Raw genomic sequence first — 26,764 nt, 5'->3', positions numbered from 1 at the left:
GTCCACCGTATCCACTTGGTCAGCTCAAGGTGCATCTCTCCCACAAGACTGTGTGTTCCACAAAGCCAGAGATGGTATTCCCTCATTCATAACACACCCCTGTCCCCCGCACAGCAGGAAGGGCTCAGTAAGAACGTGTTCACTGTGTGAAGTATCAGAATGGGGAAGCCAAAGCCAGCACCATTGAGGGAATGCTCGTGACCTTGTGTCTGAGGTCTCAGCAGCGAGGTGGATGCCAGACGGCACCAGGCTGATTCAGCAAAGCCTTGGGCACAACGCCATGGACTGGGGGGAAATACATACACCGTTCCTCGGGCATAGGTGCCATGGTTATTACCCATGTCTGCCAGGATGGTTTGCAGCCCCTGCCCTGAGGCAGCATGTGAGCAGCAGAGGAGAGACAGGTGGAAAGTTACAGCACTACCCAGCAGCCGACTGATGGGATCCCCGTGAACCCCAGTGTGTCATGACACCCTCTGAGTGGTCATGGAGCAAGGAAGGCAAGACAGGAAGGCCTGTGCTAGGTCAGCTGGACTCTTCTGAAGTGAGCTGGTTGCCAGCATCCTTCGCCTGGCTCCTGTGTGACAGCACAAGGTCCCTACACACATGAGTTTGCTTTTCAGTTTCTAAAAGCTCAGTAACACTTAGCATCTCACTGCCCCGGGGAAGGGGAAATGGGATGAAAATGGCCAGTTCTTCTTAACCTATTTTAGAGGTAAGAAATAATGAAGGAAGCAGGCTCAAGCCAAAGGGGGTTGGTACTTCTGCCCCTTCAGACCAAGTACCCCCACACGGCCCTTCACCACTGGCCCCACCAGCCTTGCTTCCCACCCCTCCCTCAGCCTCGGGTTCGCAGAGCCAGCAGCTAGCAGCTGTCCCCTGATTAAACCACATTTGTTTCCAATCTGTGACTTCCTGGCTGCTCTTTCTTCTGTCTGAATGTAGCACAAGATCTTCCCCGATCCCACAACTGTTGTTTTTCCTGATAAAGCACCACTAATCCTTTAAGACCTGTCTCAGAAATGCCACTTCTTCTGTGAAGGCTTTGGTTACTGCCCCCGCAGTTTTCTTGAAACTATTTAAGCCTGTGACAGGCCTTATGTAGTAGCAGCAATAATAAAACATTTAAAATAATATTATAATATTATATCATTGAGTGTTCACTAATGCCAGGCACTGTTCTACAAGCTGCACTCATTCTTTCAATTAATCCTCTCACATACATAGGGAAAACGAATTCTTACTACCCCATTTTACAGACTGGGACACTGAGGCTTAGCATCATTACTCACTCACCCAAGGAGACACAACAGCCAGGTACAGAGGTGGGATCTGAACCCAGGCAGCCTGACAACAGAACCTGCCTTCTCCCAGGGCGGCCTGTGCTGGCTGAGTCTGTCTCCCTAGTCAGATCACATAGTCCTGGGCAATCAGGAGGGTCCCTCATGCCTGGCACAGCACCTCCCCCTTTAAGTGGGTGCTTGAAATGTCTGTTGAGTAACAAGCAATTTCAACCTCTCTCCAAGGAACTCAGCCCACTTGCTAGACTCACATAACTTTCTACAAAGTCAGAAAAAATGTGGTAAAATAAGAGGGTCTAAAGCTCCTTAATGCTCGAGCTGGGCTCAAGCAGAGGGAAGGTGGAAGGCTGGAGTGCCATCCTCCAGAGAGACCAGGCTCTGCACTAACACACTCCTCTCGGTTATCTCTGAATGGAGCTCGCACCTCACAGCTCTGCACCCACCCTCCCTCCCCACCACTGTCATTAACTGTTACCCTGAAGCCCCGACCCTGTGTAAAGGCTCCATGAATCTGCCTGCAGCATTTCCCTTATCTTTGTGCTTCACTCCTCCTCTTGCTCCAAGTTAGCTGTCTTCATCCAGGTTGCCTCCCCACCCACCTCCTCCACAGCTGTGGCATCGAGAAGGGAGCATGAGTCTCATGTGAATACTACACTCTGATGCAGTGGCTCCCCACTGGGGTGATCTCGTTTCCCAGGGAAATCTGGGCAATGTCTGCAGACACTCTGGTTGTCTGAGAGGGTGCTACTGGCAGCCAGTGAGTAGAGGCAGGGATGCTGCTAAACATCCTATCATGCACAGGACAGGCCCCTCTCAACAAATAATCATCCAGTCCAAAATGTCCATTGTGCCACTGCTGAGAAACCCTAGTTTCTAGACTAGTGTGCTGTTTCCTGGTCCTTGGGCCATGGACTCTTCACTACCATTAAGGGTTATTTTTTGAACCCCAAGGATCAATTTTTTGAACCCCAAGAGTTCAAAAATGTCCAGTGTCCCAAGAAAAACTGTAAATGCTCAGATAGTGGGGGATGGCCCCAAATGGTAAAGACCACATACCAAGCCTGTTGGCCAATGTCAGGGAAAATACAGCTCTGAAGTTGCTTATCAACTTCCTGGAGCTCTGGCCAGAAGAGAGATTGCTGACCTAGGGCACAGCTACAAGCTATGGCACTGCAGTTGCTGACCATAGCCAAGTCCTCTGCAAACCATGAAACAAACCAGTATTTTCCACAGTCTTCTCAGGCATCCTAGAGTGGCACCAACATGTCCCAATCCCAAATTGTGCTAAAAATTTCAAAATCAATGCTGGCAATATATTTTTCTAAGATTATTTTTTTTAATGTAAGAGAAATAATAAGCCTATTTATACAGCTGTTTATAGCATTAAAAAACAAATCACACTGAGGAAGTTGTATGTCACCCAAGGGCTTGTGGAACACTCTGTTTCTTGACCTGAGCACTTGCTTTATAATTACAAATATATATAAAACTGTATACATCTTATTTCATAATTTTTTTGAGACAAAGTCTCACTCTGTTGCCCAGGCTAGGGTGCAGTGGCACGATTTCTGCTCACTGCAACCTCTGCCTCCCAGGTTCAAGGGATTCTCCTGCTCAGCCTCCCGAGTAGCTGGGATTACAGGTGTGTGTCACCACACCTGGCTAATTTTTGTATTTTTAGTAGAGCTGCGGTTTCTCCACATTGCCCAGGCTGGTCTTGAACTCCTGGCCTCAAATGATTCACCTGCCTTAGCTTCTCAAAGCGCTGGAATTACAGACGTGAGCCACTGTACCCAGCCTTATTTCATAATTTTTAAAAATGATGTACAGTACCCAAGAAAATAAATTTGCACAGTCTTCCAATTCATGAAGGCACACTGTTTCATCTGAGCATTAAAATGTACTAAAATTTATACTGATTATGTTTTGTGCTTTTTGTTAATAAAAATATAATTTCAAATTATGTTCTCCGAAGATACTTTCTAAAAACATATAAATCCATTTTTATCACTTTTTATGAGAATTAATCTCCAAGACTGTTTTTGCTGTCTACTCTAACAGAAGAATGCTCCTTGGTTCTTCAGCTCCTTTTGGCATTCCAATAAATATACTATAATTCTTAATCTGGAGAAAACGGTAACACAGAGCAGATATATTTGAAGTCCCCTATATGTATTTTCCTGATACAATCCTTTTCCTCCTCCCCAAAAGTCATCACTATCCTGAATTTGGTGTTTATCACTCTCACCATGTTTTTATTAACTACATGAGCCATGCATAAACAGAAAAAAAAGTGTTTATACCTGTTTACATATTCTACAAATGGAATCACACTGTGATATGTTTTTTCATTCAAACTTATGTTTTTGAAATTCAATCCATGCCGACACTTGTCTTTCTAGATCATTTTTAAAAAGTATTTGTTTTATTTTATTTTATCTTATTTTATTTTTTGAAATGGAGTCTCGCTCCCATTGTGCAGGCTGGAGGGCAGTGGCGCAATCTCGGCTCACTGCAACCTCCACCTCACAGGTTCAAGTGATTCTCCTTCCTCAACCTCCTGAGTAGCTGGGATTACAGGCGTGAGCCACCCTGCCCAGCTAATTTTTGTATTTTTAGTAGAGATGGAGTTTCACCATGCTGGTCCGACTGGTCTTGAACTCCTGACCTTAGGTGATCCACCCACCTAGGCCTCCCAAATGTTAGGATTACAGGCATGAGCCACAGCACCCGGCCTAAAATTATTTTTTTATTTGTATTGAGACAGGGTCTCGCTATGTTGCCCAGGCTGGTCCTGAACTCCTAGGTTCACTGATTTCTCACCTCAACCTTCCAAGTAGCTGGGATTACAGGTATGTGCCACTTGCATCCAGTTTTTCTAGATTCTTTTAAACCACTGTGTACTACTTTACTATATGAACATATTATAGTTTATTCTGTTGATGCATACTTACGTTCCTTCCTATTTTTCCCCTTTACAAACAGGGCTGTGACAAACATTATTATACATGTCTCCTTGGGCACATTTGAGACCTTCTCTAGTGTATCTACGTAGTGTGGAACTGCTGGGCCAGAAGGTACAGCAGATAATGCAAAACCACTTGCCAGAATGACTATACCAATTTATACTCCTTCCTGCAAGTGTAAAAGATTTTAATACTCCCCATTCTTGCCAAACTTATATAGTCAGACTTAGATTTTTGTCAGTGTGATGGGTGTAAAATGGTATCCCATGTTTGCTTCGATTTGCGTTTCCTCAGTGGCAGGTGAAGTCAAACAACTTTTTATGCCTGTTGGCCATTTGGGCTGCTTAACTACCCTGTTTATATCCCTCCATTAGTTTATTTTGTTCTTAGTGATTTTTAGGAATTCTTCATGAATTTTGGGTATAAATCCTTTCTTGGACATATGCATTACACATGTTTTTCCTCAATATAAGTTCTCTTAACTTGGTTTGTGGTGCATTTTCTTGCAGCTTTAAATTTTATATAGACAAATACATCAGTCTTTTCTAGCTTTTTTCTATCTTGTTGAAAAAATCCTGGTCACGTATACTTTTTTACAAGAGTTTTAAACTTTTGCTTTTTCAATATTAGATTTTCATTCATTTGGAATTGATTTTTATGTATGGTGTGAGGAATTCAATTTTCTTCTTTTCTATATGGATCCCAATTGTCCCATCCCATTGATTTGCAGTGCTACCTGTCATATATAAAGTTTCCAATATGCATAGGTATTATTTTCAGCTCTGTATTTGACTGATCTACTGTCTAACCATGCACCTATACCACAATGTCTTTATAATAACCATAATATTAACAACCATGACTGTAGAATAAATCCTAATAGTCTTAAAATTTGTCTTGGCCATTATTTTTTTATTAGAAATTTCAATGTAGAATCTTGGCTATTCTTGACCCTTTGTTTTCTATGTAAATTTCACGATAGTTTGTCAAGTTCCACATAAAACCTTATTTAGATTTTGATTGGAATTTCACTGTTTTCATAAAATTTACTAGAAGAATCACCATCTTTATGGTTTCAAGTTTCCTCTTTGTGAACATGGTGGCTTCCATTTCCTCATGTCTTCTTTAGTGTCTTTTTATTATATGTTGTAAGTTTCTCCATAAAGATCTTGTACATGTTTTGTCTTACTGCTAGGCACTTTAGGTTTTCGGGGGTTTTTTGGCGGCATTATGAATTTTTAAAATTAGATTTTCTATTGGTTATTAATGGTGTATAAGAATGCTACTGACTTTCCAGGCTGCTCTCAGAACCACTAACCTTGCTGCAGTCAAAAGCATTTGGAGTCTCAAATGCATTACAGTGAGTGAAACTAGCAAACTCAAAAGGCGACATGCGTTATGACTCCATTTATATACTCTTTCTTTCTTTTCTTGTTTTTTGAGACAGAGTCTCACTCTGTCACCCAGGCTGGAGTGCAGTGGCACAATCTCAGCTCATTGCAATCTCCACCTCCTGGGTTCAAGCTATTTTCCTGCCTCAGCCTCCTGAGTAGCTGGGATTACAGGCATGCACCACCACACCCAGCTAATTTTTGTACTTTCAGTATAGACAGGGATTCACTATGTTGGCCAGGATGATATATGCTCTTCTGAAAAAGGGAAGTTTATAGGGACAAACACCAGATAAGTGGTTGCCTGGGTTAGATGGGGGGGGGGGGTTGACTCCAAGAATGTGAAGGAATTTTGGGGAGGGATGGAGCTGTTGCATACCTGACTGTGGTGCTGTTTACACAACTGTGTATGTTTGCCCAAACTCAGAATGAAAACTCACACTAAGAAGAGTGAATTTTACCAATTTCACCTCTATACACCTGACCTTTAAAAAAACCAAAGCATTCAGAGGAATTCACACTCAAAAGACAGGTATGTCGTGGGTCTCCAAAAATGGATCAAGTTGACCTGAGCATCGGCCTCCAAGCTCTGAAACAACCAGTACCTTCCTGATGTCAGAAGGTCCATGTGTGGCAAAACAAGCCTTCCCAAAACCATAATCCATCTCCAAGACCCACTGATCCTCTAGCCCTGAAAGGACCGTCTCAGATACGCTGTGGTCCTGGGATCTAAGTGCTTGAGAAACTCTGACCTTTACCACACTGCCCCAGGGAACATTCTTACTCACGATGGTTCTCTTTTTTTTTTTTTTTTTTTGAGACGGAGTCTCGCTCTGTCGCCCAGGCTAGAGTGCAGCGGCCGGATCTCAGCTCACTGCAAGCTCCGCCTCCCGGGTCCACGCCATTCTCCTGCCTCAGCCTCCAGAGTAGCTGGGACTACAGACCCCAGCCACCTCGCCCGGCTAGTTTTTTTTGTATTTTTTAGTAGAGACGGGGTTTCACCGTGTTAGCCAGGACTGTCTCGATCTCCTGACCTCGTGATCCACCCGTCTCGGCCTCCCAAAGTGCTGGGATTACAGGCTTGAGCCACCGCGCCCGGCCACGATGGTTCTCTAGAAGCTTAATCTGGGAAAAGAGATCCTCCGTCTGAGCACACAGCTCAGGTTCCCATAGCACAGCAAACCACCTGGGCTTTGGTTGCCCTGGGTCCCAGCCCCTGGGCTTCTGCTTACTCCCAGTGACTTTCTAACAGGCTGGAGGGAGAAAATAGGAAAACAGCAGAACTGACCCACTATGTATTTTGGCTCCCTAGAGACTATATTATTGTGACTTATAAGCCATTTATTTTTGAGTGCTCACTTTTAACCTTCATGTGAGACAGGTATCATCATCTTCCTCATAATAATGAGAAAACTGAGGTTTAGTGAAAATAAATAATTGAGTCTCACAATTAGTCAGGGGAGGAGGCCAAAGTCAAACCCATGTCTAACTCCACTGCCCATCTCCTCACTGCTATGATGCACTGCCTTCCTGACTCTGCAGTACCTGGCTGAGAGTCTGCAGCTGGTCTCTGAATGAATGAATGAGGAGTAGAATAGTGGGAGGAAGGCTGCTGCCTGCTTCATTGCCTAATGGAATTCTACTCTGGCCCTGAATTATAGATTTACTGACAACAGGTGACAGTATAATTACAGGGTTTCAAGCACATAAACTATTCACATAAATGAGGTTCTCTCCCGACCTGAGCTGAGCTTGGGAAAATGGAAACAAGACATGTCCTTCTTTTTCACCTTTGCATGGGATTCTGCCAGCCTCTCTGTAGTCTTTCCTTTCCCAGTTGGCTTCAGACCCTGCTCCTGTCTGCAGATCTGAGAGAGTGAACGCATACACAACTCTTCCTTGGGTAACCCACCTCACAAACATCTCATTTGCTTATTTCCTCGTCTGGTCTGCACTGTACCCCTCTGAGATAATGGGATTACTTTCCCAGTTTAGAAATTTAAAAAACTGAGCCTCAGAATAGTTGAGGGATATTCCAAAGCCCTTCTCCTATCCAACAAGAGGCAAACCCAGGCCTCCTGTCTCCAAGTCCATGGCCATTCCCCAATCCACACTGCCTCTCTTAGCATGAAGAGGAGGTTTCATTGCTTATTTAAAGCTGTCTATAATGTGTGCTGCAAAAATCCCATTTTAGTTGGATTTTTATGCTCCCAAACCCAACTTAGGAAAGCACAAAACAGAAAAGTCTGATGCGAGCAGGAACAAACATTCTGTAAATTTCCAATTGATACTGTTCCACTCTACAATCCAATCCACACAAATCCCTCAATCACAAATGTCTGCTTGAATCTGTTGTTTTTGTTTGTTTTTAAGTCTTAATTGTAGAGATTCCTATTCTTAAGAAACCCAGCTTTAGTGTGTGTGGTAGAAAGGGGCTGGGCTTTGACTTCAGACCTGAGTTTGAATCCAGCTCTGTCCCTGACTAGCCGTGGAGTGGGAAGCATGCTTCTTAACTACTCTGAACCAGTTTCCTTGAGTATAGAGACCAAGAACACTACTTTCTACAGCCACTAAGCAGATTAAAGGAGGAGACTGTAGGTACAAACTTAACATACCAGAGACACTCTAGATGAATGACAAATATCAGTTCCCCTCCCTTCTACAGAAACAGTAACTGCAAATGTCAATTCTTTTAACCACAAAATACTTTTCATTCAATCATTAAATATGTGCTGATCACCTACTGTGTGCCCTGGGCCATCTGATAGGAAAGGCAGGCAGCAAGCAGATAATTATACAAATAACTAATTACTGTCATCACAATAATTGTGATGAGTCCTACTGAGTCTGTTTTGAAGAAGAGAGAAGATTCATTTACAATGACTGTCCTGTGGTTGCCTATATCCCAGCTTATGCTCCCCTCCCCAGACCTCAGAGCCAGAGAATTACGACCTGAAGGGTTATGGTTTTCTCCTCCTGGTGGGATTCATCTAAAGCCCCCTACATGGTATATATTTAGGCTGAGAAAAGGACTGCTGGGCCTTCCTGTGTGCACCATGAAAAAGGGGTAGGGGGAAAGAGTGAGGAGCTCTTTGAGATTGACTGGCAGGTGGTCAGTGTGTATCTGTGGGGTTTTCCGGGACTTGTCTGCTCAGCTGGTGCCCTCCTAGCTCTCACACAGCAGGTACTGATGTCCTCTGCCAGGTCCCAGGCAACTTTGAGTGCATGTGTCTGTCTGGCAGAGGGTATCGAAAGCCCTGGGGAAGACCATGGGAACAGGACAAACCTTCACTAATGCCCACTAGGCACTGTACAAGACACTGATCCCCACAGAAGTCAGGTGAGGTGACTACTATCATCCCCTCTTACACAGGAGGGACCTGGGATGTTAAGAGGTTAAATTCATTCATTCATTCATTCATTTGTTTGTTCGTGCCACAGACATTTATTCAGTCCCCACTCTGTGTCAGATTCTGAGGCCAACACAAGGTCACAGAGCTGCTAACTGAATGAGCTGGATTCGAGCACTCTACCTGGCTTAAAACTCTTTGCTCTTTCTAATCCAACTTGATACCTCAAGGGCAGAGGTTTTATCTTCAGGGAAGTCACAACATGGCTGGGGTGCCAGGTATGTCAGAACAAGAAGGGTGGCAGGCAAAGCTGTGTGTGCTAAGTATGGAAGGAAAGACAAATGATGATGGGCAAAACTACAAAGATGGAAAACATGAGCTGCCAGAGTCTGGCAGTGGGGGAGAAAAAGGTGATGACTACAAAGGGGCATGGGGGAAGTTTTGGAGGCGATGAAACTGTTCTATATTTACACTGTGGTCATGATTACATGACTGTATGCACTTGTCAAAGCTCACAGAACTATACTGTAAAAAGGGTGAATTTCACTGTGTGTAAATTATCAGGAATTTATATAGGAAATTTAATCAGGAAAATCAGGATTTGAATTCAAATTATATAGGAAAGTTCAGGTTTTTCCAGCCCTCTCACTCAGCTGTACTGAGGCTGCATCACTTCTGTTTATAATCCCATACCATGTGAACAAACACTGCCAAATGAGGCTGGTCTTCTATGTTTAGTTACTGATTTCCTCGTCTGTTAAGATCAGCCAAGTTAACCGAGTAGAATGTAGCTAATTCTTAAAGTGGTTATGTCTCAAAAAGATATTTGCACACCCATGTTCATAGCAGCATTACTCACAATAGCCAAAAGATGGAAGCAACCCAAGTGACCATCAACAGATTAATAAACACTGAATATTATTCATCCTTTCAAAGGAAGAAAATGCTGACACTTGCTAAAAGATGGATAAACTATGAGTATATTATGTAAGTTATACAGGCCAATCACAAAAAGGCAAATACTGAGTGATTACATTTATAAGTGGACTGCTCTAGAGAACTCCTTAACTAGATAAGTCAAAATCATAAAAACAGAAAGTAGAATGGTGGTTGCCACAGGCTGGGGGGATATAAAGAGTTGATAATAGATGTGGAGTTATAATTTTCAGTTTTGCAAGATGAAAAGCTTCTGGAGATTGGTTGTACAACAATGTGCAATAAATATACACTGGTGAACTGTGCACTTAAAAATGGTTAAGATGGTAAATTTTATGTTATGTGCTTTTATCACAATTAAAATAAAATAAATTTATAACATTTATGAACCAAAAAAATCTCTGCATGAATATTTGTTCAAAACCATCCATACTTAAAAATTTTATAAAAACAGAATTTACTTAGTACAGGCCATTAGTTCATTTAATCCATAAAAGATTAATTCTAACAAAGTTATAAGAAAACAGAATATATAATCTTTCAAGTTATATCTATTCTGTTTCATGCGGCAATGTTATTTTGTAAAATTTACTAAAATTTTCAAACATCTCTATTCAATCCATTGTAATGACATTTAAGATGAGTGAAAATTAACAAGTAATGCAAGTAAATATATTTTTTACTGGTTCTGGTTGTAGAGGAAAAAAAACATTGCTGTATATTATGTTCTATTAATAAGCTACACTATTAAAATGTTTCTGAGATTGATATTTTAGATAGATAGATAGATAAATTTCTGATTTGTTCCAGAAAGGATCTGAGATGGCTTGATTATAAATAATTGTGTGGCACATAAGAAATTACCATGATTCCAGGCCACTGGGTTTATCTGGCAGCAGAAAGGCTCAGAACTGCTAACAAAAGCACGGTTGTCACCTCATTAGAAGAGAAGGGCGGGGCTATGTTCCACCTGCCCAGGGAAGAAAAGGATTGTGCGAAAGACAAGATGTTTGGCTCAGGTCCAGCATGCCACCCTGATTAGAACACAAACCTATTTAAAAAAAAAAAAAAAAAAAAAAAAAAAAAAAGCAAGCTGGAAAACAGCTCAGCTTTACTTCAATGAGCAAAATTTAAATTCTGAGAGAATTTTCAACACGTGTTTTAATTATGAGTGAGTCAGGACAGTCAGGGAACAAATGCAGTTCACAGCTGCTAAAGTGCCCTTCTGGCTGGAAGTTCTGGACCCCGCTCCTGAGTCGGCCAAGCTGAGGAAGAAGGAAGCAGAGAGACTGGGGCGGGAACCCACTGTATGTACCGCTTGCACACCATGTATAATACAGACCCTCTGTGAGAAAGGTGAGGTCCTTCTTTGGATAACAATTTTTTATGTTTGATGCTTTGAAGGGCAATCCTCGGTAATGCTCTAAAAAGTATGGTGGAATACTGCATAATAGTTAAAAAGTTAAAATATAGCAAACAGCTGCTTTGTTTTTTGGGTTTTGTTTGTTTGTTTTGAGACAGGCTGGAGTGCTTTGGCGCGATCTCCGCTCACTGCAAGCTCCGCCTCTGCAAGCTCCGCCTCTGCAAGCTCCGCCTCCCGGATTCAAGCAATTCTTCGGCTCAGCCTCCTGAGTAGCTGGGACTACAAGCGCCCGCCACTACGCCTAGCTAATTTTTCTTTTTGTATTTTTAGTAGAGATGGGGGTTTCACCGTGTTAGCCAGGATGGTCTCGATCTCCTGACCTCGAGATTCGCCCGCCTGGGCCTCCCAAAGTGCTGGGATTACAGGCGTGAGCCACCGCGCCCGGCCCACAGCTGCTTTGTTTAGAAAATAAAGATTTCTCTCAATTACCACAGAATGAGAATTCCTCTTTAACAACCGTTCCACTTGCTTTTGCAGATCTGAAGAGAATAGATAAAACTAGGTCACTAAGGAGAAAAACATTCCAATACAAAAACAGAAAGAGTTCTGAGCATGGAGATGTAATAAATTTTATTTGCTTCAGAATGAAAACAATATACATTCTTTCCATTGTGAACCTCAAATGGCCACAATCATAGGTGACCATAGGGGACAGTCCAAGTGAAGAATGTCCTGTTATCCAGGAATCAAGACTTAAAAGGAAAGCTTCACACTTTGGGGAAAAAAAAGTTACCAGTATAGTAACTTCTACCAGTATAGTTACTCCTCAGTAATTAGCACTGGTGACGATATAACACACGCTCTGTACACAGCTTTTAGCAGTTTATATCCATTTGTGCATACAAAAACTCTATGAAGTAGACATGATTATAATTTCCATTTCACAGACTGGAAATGTGGATCAGAGGAGTTAAGTAGTTGGACTAAGGTCATGCACCGAGTTTATAGCAGAGCTAGAACTAGAATGTGAGATTTCAAAGCTTAAGTACTAAACCATGGATGCCTCAACTTTTTTGATTGCACAAAATCAGTAAAATATTTTGATCACATGTATTTGTATTACCACAAGTCCTTGGCTTTACCGAGGAAATCTTTTTAAGTCATCATGAGGATTGGTTTAAAATTGGATTGTCTAAGGCCAGGTATAGTGGCTCATGCATGTAATCCCAGCACTTTGGGAGGCCAAGGCGGGCGGATCACCTGAGGTCAGGAGTTTGAGACCAGCCTGGCCAACGTGGCGAAACCCTGTCTTTACTAAAAATACAAAAATTAGCCAGGTGTGGTGGCAGGTGCCTGTAATCCCAGCTACGCGGGAGGCTGAGGCAGGAGAATCACTTGAACCAGGGAGGCGGAGGTTGCAGTGAGCTGAGATCGTGCCACTGCACTCCAGCCTATGCAACAAGAGTGAAACTCTGTCTCAAAAAAGAAAAAGAACAGGAAAAATATTAAATTGTCTAATACATAAGTTCACTTAACAAGGCTCATGTGAATTGTAACACAACTCGGGTTCTGCTGAAAACAATCAAACAGCGAGGGACCGTGTTGCTCCCTCCGTGTCATGGATCTACCCCTTCCCTCAGCATCTCCCACCAGAGCATGTGCCACGTCATGCGCATCAGGCGTGCAGACCCAGTGCCCCTTGCTGAGGGCCTACTCCAGGCAGGCACTGTGCTACCAACCACCCACATGGTCTCCTTCCATATTCAACATCCAGAGGCTTCCCCTGCCCAGAGATCTGGCCAGCACAAGTGACGGGGGTGTGGCCTCTGTTCTGCCTGGCTGTGAAGCCACTCCAAGCTGCACCATGGAAGGAGGGACCACCCAGGATTGCTTGGAGCTTGGGGACCTTGGTGCTGCTCTGTGCTATACCACTTACTAGATATGGGTTCATGGACAGGAGCCCAGAAGCCTCACTTGCTTTATCTCCTCTGCAAAATGTGGTGTCAAATGGGATAATATGTGTTATGATATTTGAAAATGGAAATGCTTCACAGACTTGCAAAAACATTTTTCCTACAGGGGAAGCTCTGACCAGAAGACCATGGGCTAGTGTCCCACCACTGGAAGGGCTGACATAGCTAGCATGGGAGTCATCTAACCAGTCCTGGGGTGGAGCTGGTACAAGCCCTGGTACCTAGAAGATGCAGGGATGCCACCTAGCTGGAGACCAAGAACAGCCACTACCTGCAAGACAGATTCTCCCTGGGGGTTGGAGGGAGGAAGGGGACACTTACTTTTCCAAGGTGGATGTTTTCTGAAGCCATGGGGAGGAGCGTCACTGTCTCGCTGGAATCATAATAGCAACCTGCCTCCTCATTCACTGGTTCTGGGTGTGAGGGAAATGCCTCTTCCCAGAAGATTCTGGGGGATCTCAGAGGATGCCTAAGGTCCAGCCTGGGTCCCTCTCAAAATAAAAAGAGAAAACAACTGACAAGTTCACACTGTTCCCTTTCCCTAGATGTGTTTGAGCCAAGAAGGCCTTACTATAAATGGTATAGTTTGGCAAATACTTCAGCACCATATAGGGACCCCTCCCCTACCTCCTACCCCAACTGGTCCATTAAGAAATGCCTGGGCTGAGGCATCGCCAGAGACACCCTGGGGGAAGTGGATAACTATAGTAACTAACTAGCAGTCTCCAACATTTTAGTGTAGAGTAGTTTAACAGCTCCGTGGCCACTGGCAGCAGGTAAGGAAGGGCATGCTGGGCTGTTTCCCTGGGTTGATGGATTGATTGGTTTGGAGAATGGTGGAATTCAAGGAATGGGAGAGGTTTGGAGAAGAGGGTGCTGGCTAAAGGTGCCTAGCCAGGACCCAGGATGATAGCACCAGGTCTCTGGGCATAGAAGGGGAGATGTGGCACAGGGATGGGCTCCCAACTAGGGGTCAGGAATCCTGGTTCCAGGTTCAGCTCTGATCCCAGCAGGCTGGGCAATCTTAGGCCATCACACCCCCTCCCTGGATCTGTCTCTTCGTTCTTTCATTCAGAAAACACTCACCTAGTGCCTACCAGTATGATGGGTGTGTAACACTGTTCTATTGCTGGTGAGGCAGGAGTGAACACATGAAGAGAGCACCGTGTTGAGTTCTGGGGTGCCCTCCCCTTCTGCAGCTCAAGCATTGTTTATCCCCATGCCTGCAGTCTGACCCAGGTCCAGCCCTGGCCTCTGCTGGGCTGTTTCCACCATGTGGACACTCTGAGCATGAACTGGGCCCTCTACACTCCACCCTGCATCCGGAGATAGTGTAAGGATGTTAGTAAACACTCAAAACAACGGTGGGCAAAGCAAAGCTGCTACGAGGCCAGCAGAACAGTCGTGGACAGTCACCCTTGCCATAGTACATTCCTGGAAATTGCAGCAGGAAGGAGAATGGTCAAAAGGGGATCACTTTTTGCTGTATCCCTTTGTCACCAGCAGATGGGAATCCTGGGTCAGCAAGGCAGAATGCTGACCAAGCTTTCCTCTGGATGGTGGAAAACAAAGAGTGGATAGGCTGGGGAGAAAAACAGGAAAACGGGTGTGTTTTCATCTTTGTGGCTGTGCAGATGAGCAATCAATGAAGCAAAGCTGGGGTGTTAAGAACTGACTCTATTCTTGATAGAGCTCAAAAGATACCATTGTTCCCTACTGCCCAGAGAAAAATGTCCAAGCTGTTTATGTTGATATCAAGGGCCAATGCCATCTAGCTGCAGCTGTTCCACCAGCTTCTTGGGCACTCTGTTAATTCCTGTCTACTCATTTCTGCCACTGTGCTCAGTCATCATTCTCTTGGCCTGCAGTGCTCTGCCCCCAACTCTGTCTGCCAAAATCCTATGCATTCTTCTAATGCATTGGACTAGAGGCCTCAGCACTACTGACATATGGGCCAGACAATTCTTTGTTGTGAGGGGCTGTCCTCAGCATTATCCCTGGGCTCTAACTCTTAGATGATCCCACTCCAAGTGTGACAACCAAAAACATCTCCAGACACCACCGAATGTCCTCTCCGAACAAAACAGCCCCTGCTTGAGAACCACTGTTCTATACCTAGATCCAGGGCTATTCTTTTTATAAAACCTTTTGCTGATCTCTTTAGAAGGAGGGTTATATGTGCCTTCTACACACTTGGTAATGTTCTATTAGCACTTAACTAGCCTTCTTCCAGCTTGCATTATGTGGTTGTATCATACCTTCCTCATTAGGCTACAAGTTCCTTAAGAGTGAAGACAATACTGTGTTCATCTTATACAAGCCACAATACCATCTAGAGTAGCAATTAATATTGGCTACTATTTATTGGCTACTAATAAACTAGGGTTTAAGTTCTTACTGTTAACATAAGCACAACTCATCTAAACTTTAAAATACGTAAAAAAAATAAAACCAAAAATCAAAATGATCCGCAATCCAACACCCAGCAGCAGCAGTAGTTAAAATACTGGTAGACTGAATATGGCCCTCTAACACAAGTATACCAGTAAAATACCCTCCAATCTTCCTTCTGTGAGTGGAGAATCCAAGGAAAATATCTGCAGCAGAGGCAGCAGCCCAGGGCCAGACTGACATGGCCAGGGGGGACCATGAGAGCCATCTTGTCCACCCCAGCAGATGCTTGGATCTGCTTTAGAATGCTGTTCTGGACTGACTGAACCTTTGCACATATAGGAACTTGCTATCATCCCATGCAGGCTGGTCCATCTTGGGCCACCCTAAGGAGCTCTTTGTTTTACTGACTTAAAATTTGTTACCCGGGATTTCACTCCTTGGTCCAGTCCAAATTCTATCTCTTTGGCCAAATGGGTCCACTCTCTCTATTTCCCATCGACAGGTCCTGCCCTCCTTTCTCTGTGCTGAGAACTGCACCTCTCATCCACTAGGATGGGCCCCAGAAACCAGGTTCATACCGCACAACCCTTCCTGACCTTCAACAGTCAGGTTCTGTCTCCCAGGAATTGGCATTGGTACTGAGAAACTTGAGTAATTTCTGCTAGATACTTGAACTAAAGGATTATAAACTCAAGAGTGGAGACTGCAACTGTGCAGGGCCGTGCTTGGCCATATACCCATGAAAAGTAGAAGTCTAGGGAGAGAGAGAGTCAGAGAGAGTGCCAGACACACAGAGAGTCGAGCAGATGTGGCCAAAGAAGCAGACAAGTGAGACCAGGGCCCAGGGGAGGCTTCCCAACTGCCTTCCAGGTCCCAGGGCCACATGAGTCAACTGCATCTTCCTGCCTCTTTACAATAAAGAGTTGTCGTTTTGGCTCATGCTAAGCCCAGTTGGTTTTATCTGTCTTGGTTCATGTAACCAAAACCAAAAAAGCTTAAAGAGGAGTTGACTCAGATACAGCCCTTGAAACATTTAACAATGGATGCCCCAAAACTTGGGTCCCCTTAGCCTTCTCTCCATCTTGAACTCACATCCACTGGGGCTGACCGAGTCCCCTCTCTGACGGAAGATCATGCATCTCTACGTACAAAGCCCTTCACGCCTCTGGGTACCACTGACAAATCCAGGTTGTGCTGGCACCATAAGGTGAGGATCCAATTCAGAAGCTGTCAGAGCCAAGAATCCAATTAAGCTGTATCCACATGTGAAAAAGGTGACCACCAAACGTGCATGTTTGTGTAAAAAGTCACATCACACCAACTAAATACAAGCACCCACGGTGAAGACATGAGACCAGAGAAGCTGGGAGCTGTCCAACTCCTTCATCTGCATTCTCTTTGAAGCTCCTTGGAGCTGGCTCTAAGTGCTTCTCAGAGCAGATCACAGCACCAGCAGAAACCACAGCAGGCTTTTCCATGGGCATACATCCCCCACCTCCCTAGGAGCAGATAATGGCAAGCTGCTTGCAAGGTCTTCCTTCCAGTTCCTGACAGGGTCAGGGGCAGAACAACTCCCTGCATACCGGGCAGGGCATGGGCTTTGGAGTCAGACATAGATTCTCATCCCATTTCTACCACGTATTAGCTTTATGACTTTGATTAAGGTATTGAACTTCTCTAAGATTCAATCCCCTCATCTACAAAAATAAGTAACAACAATTCCTATTTTGAGGATTAAATGAAACAAGAGTTTTCAAGAGACCAGTGTGACAATACCAGAAATACCAGTTTCCTATCTCTCATCGTATTTATATTGAACTCTTCCATTCATTTTCAAAATTTACTAAATGACAATGTAATGTCAATTTTAAAATATCATTTATGAGAGAGCATCCTCACTATATATGATCAGTTGGAAAATAACAACTTGATTAGGGCTCACTTTATTTTTCAGTGTCCTCTAAGTTGCATCAATTACAAAAATGTCAAAGTCAGCAAAAATAAGCAAGAGTATACTTAACACTTCAACAGATGCACCTGTCCAAGAGGCTGCAAGTTCCCAGGCAGGTCCAGTTCCCTGTAGGCAGATGACTAACCTCTTAAAACCCACATTTGCTGCTGGGATTAACTGGCCAGGAGGCCCCATGCAGATGAATGCCCAGTCATGACCTCCCCCCACCATGACAGCAACAAATGCTTCATCCACACTCCTTTTTCCTTTAATTCCCCAGAGGCTTTATAAAGCCAGCCCAGCTTCCTGAAGCTTGACTTCCTTATTAATGGACGTGCAGCTAATGGAGTGCTGCCTGCGGCTTGTGCCCAAAGGTCACCACCCTCTAGGGTTGCAATGGGACAGGTCTTTCTCTACACCCTGGCTCCTATCCCAAGGAAAGCTGCCATTTCCTCCAAATGGAAACAACAGCCAACGAGGCCATTGGTGCTTCGGTTTTTTTGCTTCCATCTCTTTATTCACAAACCCATCCATCAAAAACTGAGGATGAGAGTAGAGACTGGCACAGTGTGGGGAGACAATTTGGCATTATTAATCAAACCTTAACAGTGTTGCTATCCTCTGACCCAGTGATTGCACTCCTGGGAATCTATCCAAAAGAAATCATCAGATGCAAACAAAGATTAATACATAAATATGTTCCATGGTGTTCTTACGTCCAAAGCTGAAAATGATATAAGCATCCAACAGTAAAGAAATAATTGGCTATAAAACACTAAAAGGTCACTAAAATCTTATCTTAGGACTCTTGTGGGCAATAAGAAAATATTAATATATTAATGGTAAATGGAAAAGCAAGATATGCAGTAACTTCAATCATAAACTTTTTATATTCAAAAAGTCTTAAGGACCCCTCCAAAATGTATCTCTGGGTAATGGAATTATGAGTGATTTTTATTTTCTTCTTTATCCTTTGCTTTTCTTCCCCATCCTATTGACCACAGTAGCATTTGACCCTTCATCCATGACAGATCCTTTGCACTGTCATGATACAAAGATGAGTGGGACAGTCCTGCATCTCACTGAGTGCAAGTGTAGCTGGAGTCCACTCAAGCAGATCATCACACCCATAGTGAATGCTCTGAAGGCTGAAGCTGAATTACTTTTTAAAAAATATTTTTATTTTTTAGAAATGGGTCTTGCTCTGTCACCCAGACTGCAGTGCAGTGGCACCTTCTTAGCTCACTGTAGCCTCAAACTCCTAGGCTCAGGTGATCCTCTGACCTCAGCCTCCTGAGTAGCTAGGACTACAGGAGTACACCACGATGCCTGGCTAATTTTTTTTTTTTGGACAGAGTCTCACTCTGTTTCCCAGGCTGGAGTGCAGTGGCATGATCTCGGCTCACTGCAACCTCCACCTCCGGGGTTCAAGTGATTCTCATGCCTCAGCCTCCCAAGCAGCTGAGACTACAGGCCTGCATCACCAGCCTGGCTAATTTTTTTTTATATTTTTAGTAGAGACAGGGTTTCACCATGTTGGCCAAGCTGGTCTCAAACTCCTGGCTTCAAGTGATCCTCCCAGTTCAGCCTCCCAAAGTGTTGGGATTACAGACATAAGCCACCACGCCTGGCTGCCTGGCTAATTAAAAAAAAAAAAAAAATGCATAGAGATGGGGCCTTGCTATGCTTCCCAGGCTGGTCTCAAACTCCTGGGCTCAAGTGATCCTCCTGCCTTGGCCTCCCAAAGTGCTAGGGTTACAGGTGTGAGCCCCATATCAGGCCTAAGACTGGACTCCCAATCAGCAACTTCTATAGGCAGGAGATGCTCCAGCAGATCTTGAAAGGTGAGCAGGGATTTGGAAGATTCTGGAAGAAGGTGGGGCAGGAGGCATTTCAGGAGGGGAGAACAGCATGAATAAACCCCAGAAACATGAGAGAGCATGGTGGGTTTGCAGCTACAAATGGCTCAGTGCAGCTGGGTCAGGCAGAAGATAGGCTGAGGGGAGCAATCGCCCCAGAGCACATCTGACAGCATCCATCCAAAGGGTGAGAGGAGGAGGAAAAACTGAAGAGCAAGGTGGCTAGGCCAGTGACTGAAAATATGAAGTCAACCTACTAGCACCATGCTCGACACTTGGTATATATGTAGTAAATAGGAATGATTAAATGAATGAATGTACAAGTGGTGAAGGTACAGAACAGAGGTTAGAATAGCAGTTTACAACCCAGGCTGTGAAGGGAACCAGAGAGTTGAAGTTCCCCACTAAGGAGGGTGGGTAAAGAGTCATTCGCACATGTGCTTTTATGGTCTCCCAGGACTCATCAATATTCCAGCAAAATAAAGGAACAATTTCTGTAAAACCATTAGCAACCAAGCCTTCGATTTCACAGTGAAGAAAGATGAATGTATCCAAATTTGTCATGGCACTAACTAGATAAAAGACGAGTCTACTCTGGATAAGAGGAAAGACTATGGATGCCACCACAATTCCCTTCCTTCAGGTTCAGATGCCCAAACTCTGTTGTTTTATTTGCAATTGCAAAATCTCAGGGCGGGGGGAGGACTTTAAAGCTTATCTGCCTACCCTCTAAAAGAAAAAAGCAATGCTTCAATCCTCTGCACCCACAAGCTCCTCCCAACAGTAAGGGTTTCTAATTTTCATTTAGCACACACAAACCCACATTCCCCTCCAGAAGCTGATACCATTGCTGGAGTGCTTGTTAAGAAGTTAAGTTAAGCAAACAAAAACCATCTCCCTGCTCCAGCTTACATCATCAAGGATGAAAACAATGCCCCTGAAACACACCCTGTTTGGCACAGCTATGCTGCCCAATCCCTCGTTATAAAGACCACCCACATTCACCCCCACCCCTGGGCACCCACCACAGGACTCTGTCTCCTGCTAGAGGTGATGTGACCAAAGTTGGGCCCAAAATCCTCTCAGATTTTTTTCCCCAGCAATTTAGAATCAGGGCTGAGATATCTGCAGGTTACTTACAACAAAGACTGTAAACTTAAGCAGCTGTGAGGTGGCCACATCTGGCCAAATGCTCACCAGAAGAGAGACGGATGTCTCCAGAGAGAAGATCAAAACAGACAGAAGCACAGACACTTCATGGTAAGACAGACAGGCAGACAGGCTCTATGGGCAAAGTCAAGTCTTCATTATTATTTTTTTTAAGCTCACCATTGGTACCTAGAACAGGTACCTTGTTAGAGGTTAAACAGATATACAGATAGTGGTTAAATAAATTAAAAGAGGGAAAGGAGAGACAGACAGACACAGAATTTGTGTGGGTTCTGGGCTCTCATGAGGCCGGGTTGGTCCCTCCAGTCTTAACCGTCCAGGAGCTGGGCCAGTATCCTTCCCATAAATGTCCTCGCTTCCTCAAGCTGGTATGAAGCAGGCTTCTGTTATTTGCATTCAAAGGGATCTCCCCGAGACATCCCCAAGCTTGGCCCCGGTCCTCTGCTTTTCTGTGTACCCGTTTCCTCCCTCAGGGCAAGCCCCTGCACTCCGGTCTGCATCAGCTGAGCAGGCCCAGCATCCACATCAGCCCAGCTGCTCTCCTGTCTCTAACAGCCTGTGGGAGATTTCCTCTTGGATCACATATCCTTGCCTTAAGCCAATTTCCCTATTCCAGGAGCTCTCAAACTTGAGAGGCATGAGAATCACCAGGTGGGTGTGTTAAATCACAGATTGCTGGGCCCACCCCCAAAATGTCTGATTCAGCAGGTTTGAGGTGGGGCCTGAATGTCTGCACTTCTACCAAGTACCCCGGGTCACCTATTGAAGACCCCTGCCCTCTGCCACTCAGATTTGCCTCCTCCTTCTTTCCATTGGCACCTGCAGCCAGCCGGCTCCAGGCTTTGGAGATTTCCTCTGAAGGAACTTTTCTCCTCAGCCCTTCCCTTAGTCCTCTCACAACTCCAGCCCTCCTCATTGCATGACCGGAGGACTCGAGAAACTTCTAACCAGCTTTCCTTTCCTTTCGGCTCACCTTGCGCCTCACTGCCAGATTCCTCTGCCTGAGGTACAGTTCTCCTCGAGCCACTCGCCTGCTCATAACCTTTGGCTATTATGAAAAAGGCTGCTAAGAATATTGGAGTAAAGTCCTGTGTGGACATATGTTTTCATTTTGCTATGAAAGAGGATAAGTATATACCTAACCTAATTTTAAAATTGCCAAACTGTTTTTTTAAGTGGCTGTAGCATTTCATTCCCTCCCTCCCCATAACCTTTGAATGACTCCATATGGACTATTAAATTTTTTCCAGATTCTGGGGCTTGACTTTCCAACATCTTGCAATCCAGCCCATACCTGCTGATCCAGCCAAAAGCAACATACCACATAAATTCTAACCCAGTCTGCAGTATGTTCATGCTGTGTCCTCATTCTCTCTTAACCCTTCTGAAATCCCAAATCTGGTCTCTCTTCTTTGAGACCTTCTCCACCACCCTAGCCTAAAAACATAAAGGTTCCTCTTTCCAAAACACAGAATATACAAAAATATTTGAGTCAAGATCATCTAGCTCTCCATCCCACCCTTTGCTTGAAGAAGTATGATCATAATAAAATACTCCCAGTGTGCTCAAGCTGTTACCTAGTCTTTACTCATCCATCAGAAAAAACACAAAGACAATAGAAGGATTTTATGTAAAACTATTTACAGTACTGCAATAAGCAACATTTTTCCAGAGGCTGGGGACAAGCAGTTACTGTAGCCTTATCAAACGAAAGAACAAAATGCATTTCCCTGTCTTCTGATGAGTGTTATCTGATCTACAAATTGGTATTTGGTAGTAGTTCTCCTAACAGATCTCAAAGAACACTAATAGAACACACGTATTTACTCTTACACATTACTTATTCAGAGGCCAGGGCAGAGATTCTTATAGGCCTCACACTGCTGGTCCTCATGGTAGGGGGAATAAATCAGTACTCTGTGTGAAAAGCAATACGATGGCATGTACCAAAAGTCCTTTGATAGTTTCTTGTTGGGAGCCAAAAGAAAAAAAAAAAAAAAAGGCTTTTGAAAAGCCACACCTGGCCGGGCACAGTGGCTCACGCCTGGAATCCCAGCACTTTGGGAGGCTGAGGCGGGCGGATCACCTGAGATCAGGAGCTCGAGACCAGCCTGGTCAACACGGTGAAACCCCATCTTTACTAAAATACAAAAATTAGCCGGGCATGGTGGTGACTGCCTGTAGTCCCAGCTACTCGGGAGCTGAGGCAGGAGAATTGCTTGAACCCGGGAGGCAGAGGTTGCAGTGAGCCAAGATCACGCCATTGTACTCCAGCCTGGGCAACACAGCAAGACTGGGTCAAAAAAAAAAAAAAAAAAAAAAAGCCACAACTGTTTATCCATGATTTTACTTTATGGAATCTAGCATAAGGAAAAGACCCCAAAAAACAAAGGGGTAGACCGTACCATTATCTATACTTACACACACACAAATCAGAAACAACCTAAATGTCTAACAAATAGAGGCATGGCTCTTACATTTCCTGTATTTATTTATTGTCCATTCGTGCCCAGAAGGGATTATGATACACTTCAGTAAATTGTGTTCAACTTACTAGAATGGATACGGCCATTAAGAATGATATTTAGGGCTGGGTGCAGTGGCTCATGCCTGTAATCCCAATACTTTGGGAGGCCAAGACAGGAGGATCACTTGAACTCAGAAGTTTGAGACCAGCCTGGGCAACAGAATGAGACCCTGTCTCTATAAAAAATGGAAAAATCAGCTGGGCGTGGTGGCACATGTCTGTAGTCCCAGTTTCGCAGGAGGTCGAGGCTGCTCTGAGTCATGATGGCACCACTGCACTCCAGGTCTGGGCAACAGAGCAAGACTCCGTCTCAAAAAAAAGAAAAGAAAAGAAAAGAAAAGAAAAGAAAAAAACGACATTTACAAAATGTTTGAAACAGAAGACTATTATGTTACCAAGAGAAGTGAAATGCAAAATTCTGAATATATATAATTACAATGATATATTTTTACAGATTAAGTTCACAAATAGAAAACTAGAAGAAAGATTCTCTACAATGTTATTGGCAGTTATGGTAGAATGATGGAAAGAGTGACATTTACTTTCTATATAAATATTTTCCAATTAATTGGCTCATTTAAAAAATATATCTTAAAATAAATATAGAAGCTAAACAGGGGTTGTCAGGCATTCCTTATCATATAGCTCAGAGAAAATCACCTGTCCTTGAGATATAAATATGGGTTGGATCACTAGAACAAAAGGAAGACAAATGCAAAGAATGCACGAAGGCATGGGAAGATCCTGGCCATCATCCAGTGCACACTGCTAAGAATCTCTTAGAGGCAAGATCTAAAGACAATAATGCAAGTGGTAAAGGCTGAGCTACTCCATCTGACAGCATTACAGAAAAAAGGGGGCGAGGATATTTGATGTGTGAATGGCACCTTTAATATGACAGAACACAGACCATGTTTTAAAAGGTTGATGCCCAGACTAGGAAACATGGTGAAACCCCATCTCTACTAAAAATACAAAAAAAATTAGCCAGGCATGATAGTACATTCCTATAATCCCAGCAGTCTCAGCTATTCAGGAGACTGAGGTGGGAGGATCTCTTGAGCATGGGAGACGGAGGTTGCAGTGAGCTGAGGTCGCACCACTGCACTCCAGCCTGGGCAACAGAGGGAGTGGTAGAGGATTAACAACTAGGATTTCTCCTTGTGGTTTCAGAACCGCCCTAGGTCTGCTTCCCTAAGGAGTCTGCCATGACAACCGGAAGGGCACGCACAGTAGGGAACTGGTCTGAAGAGCTGGAGTGCGGCTTGGGCACTGTCACTCACCAGTGGACCCTGGGCAGTCACTCAGCCTCTCTGCTCTTCTGTTCCTCACTTGTAAAGTGGGAAGGATCTTGGTAGAGGTTCTTTTGGTTATAAGTAATAGAAATGGACTCAAACTAGCAAAAGCAGTAAAGAGAATGTGTGGGGAGGACATGGGTACAGGGAGGGGTTAGCATACAAACCCCAAGGCGGTTGGGCCTCGTAACAGTCTAGAACTAGGGACTGGAGAGTCCTGGAAGGCCAGGCCATGTGTCTGCCACCTCAGCATTCTCCAGTGTCTCTATCACTCCTCCTTCTCCACTGACCCACCTCCCACACTGTCATGAATTTGTTTAATATAGGTGCTGCCTTGGCATCCACCTTTAGGCCTGACATGAGTTATCTGAAACACAGTAGCACCCTATCACCTTTGGCCTGGTTAAAAATTCCCCTCGCTGTGGGGGAATTACATTTCTGTCTCTCCAGCCCGCTCCTGCTACTTCCTAAGTGAGCTCCCTGCCACTTCCAGACTTCCCCTCGGCCTCCCGTCAGTACCCCTAACCTCTCTGGACCTGTAAGTAATAAATGTCTTCTCTTTCACGCATTTTGGTTTCACCTCCTCACTGTATTTCACCTGACTGGCAGACCCAAACCTAACTTCCCCCTGGTCAAGGCTATCTTGGCTTACAGCCACTCTCAGGAGACACCTGAAGACCAATTTTGAAAGAAATCACAACACACGTGCTCTTCATGTGAACTGCTCTTCGATCCACACATCCAAACACGGCCTCCACACCTCCTGACTCTCTCTTTACAGCTCCTGCCGCTTGAATTCGTCAGCTCAGGCTGCCCTAACAAAACACTACAGACTGGATGGCTTAGACAGCAGAAATCCATTTTCCCACAGCACTGGAAGCTGGAAGTCTGCGACTGGGTGTCAGCATGGTCAGATTCTGGTGAGGGCTCTTTTCCTAACTTTCGGACGGCCAGCTTCTGGCTGTGTTCTCACATGGTGGGAAAAGAGAGGCAGGAGAACTCTCTAGTGTCTCTTCCTCTAAGGACACTAATCCCGTCATAAAAGCCCTACCCTCGTGACCCCATCTAAACTTAACTATCTCCCAAAGGCTGCATCTCCAAATACCATCACATTGGGAATCAGAACCTTAAAATATGAATTTGGGGGGTGATTGGCTGCCTCAGAATCTCACGTCTGTGTGTCCAGGAGGGGGAAAATATAATTGGCTCAGCTTGGGTCAAGTGTCCATGTGTGATCCAATCAGCCATAGCCAAGCGGAGAGGGCAGATCATGCAGCACAAACAAGGCTGCCGGGGGGCCTACCACAATCGCCAAGCCTGTCTGTACCTTGCCACCAGAATGAAAAGCCACAGGGAATCAGGTCAAGAAGTAGTTACTTCCCATTTTTCCCACGAAACTAAGCACTGGATAAGGGTCATGTCTGTCTTATTCAGCATCACCTCCCCATGGTCCATCACAGAACTGGGCACACGGAAAATGCTCAATGGCTCTGTTGTCCTTTTACAGACAAATGAGGCTGGACTTGCTCAGAGCATAATGATGTTTCCATCAACGATGGACGGCACATACGACAGTGGTCCCATAATTATAATACTGTATTTTTACTGTATACTCTCTATGTTTAGACACACAAATACCACTGTGTTACAACTGCCTACAGTATCCAGTACAGTAGCATGCTGTGCAGGTTTGCAGCCTGGGAGCAATAGGCCATACCATGTAGCCTAGATGGGTAGCAGGCGGTACCACCTAGGTTTGTGTAAGTACACTCTATGATGTTCACACAATGACAAAATCATCTAGTGACACAGTTCTCAGAACATACCCCTATTACTAAGCAATGCATAACTGTATATAGACATATCATCACCTTCTAGGGGCCAGAGCACAGTTCCACCCTAAAGATCAAGATTCCCCTTCAAGTCAACCTTCAACCTTTCTTCTTTCTAATCTTTCCCAGATGAGGAAAATTATCCTCCATCATTACTTCTCTCTCCTCCCCTTTCTCTCTCTCTGTCTCTCTCTCTTTCTCTCTCTCTGTGTGTGTGTGTGTGTGTGCGCGCGCACGCGCGTGTGCGCGCGCAGTAATAACAATGTACAAAGTGTATAGAGGAAAAAAGGAAGCAAAAGACAGGCTGTATGCCTTCAAAGGACTGTGATACAAACTTAAGAGGCAAGACATAAACACTGGTGAAGTTAAAAAAACAAATCTATGAGTTAAGAAATACAAAAACACACGATACCTCTGGACAGCTATGTAGGACATTGTCCAATAATTGGTGCTAGC

At 44.4% G+C, this 26,764-nt stretch overlaps 1 protein-coding gene across 9 annotated transcripts in view; it reads right to left on the bottom strand.

The window, feature by feature from the left end:
• REEP1 (receptor accessory protein 1) overlaps positions 1-26,764 on the bottom strand; it is a 124,068-nt gene that overhangs the window by 69,599 nt on the left and 27,705 nt on the right. The gene's annotated exons all lie outside the window — the stretch shown is intronic.

Source organism: Macaca fascicularis, chromosome 13 (assembly GCF_037993035.2).
Source record: "Macaca fascicularis isolate 582-1 chromosome 13, T2T-MFA8v1.1".
In the NCBI taxonomy this organism is placed as follows: Eukaryota; Metazoa; Chordata; class Mammalia; order Primates; family Cercopithecidae; genus Macaca; species Macaca fascicularis.
Note: the sequence above shows the minus strand (reverse complement) of the source record. Positions and strands in the feature narration are given on the sequence as shown.